This window comes from Oryzias melastigma, linkage group LG24 (assembly GCF_002922805.2).
Source record: "Oryzias melastigma strain HK-1 linkage group LG24, ASM292280v2, whole genome shotgun sequence".
Classification (NCBI taxonomy): Eukaryota; Metazoa; Chordata; class Actinopteri; order Beloniformes; family Adrianichthyidae; genus Oryzias; species Oryzias melastigma.
In genome coordinates, this window is record NC_050535.1 from 7,654,475 (window position 1) to 7,654,744 (window position 270).

Below are 270 nucleotides of genomic sequence, written 5' to 3' on the forward strand. Positions count from 1 at the left end.
GAAGCTAAACTCTAAATTAGGGTATAGAAACCTCAGTAGATAACAAATTAGCCTAAAATGTTAGCATAGCTGGAATTGAAGCTAAACTCCAAAATAGCTTGAAATTCTTCACTAGAATAAATTAGCCAAAAACGTTAGCATGTAGCTAAAATAGAAGCTAAACTCTAAAATATCTTGAAAATCCCCAGTAGACTATATTAGTCAAAGATGTTAGCATTTGGCTAAAATATTAGCTAAACTCTAAATTAGCCTAAAAAAACCTAAGTAGAA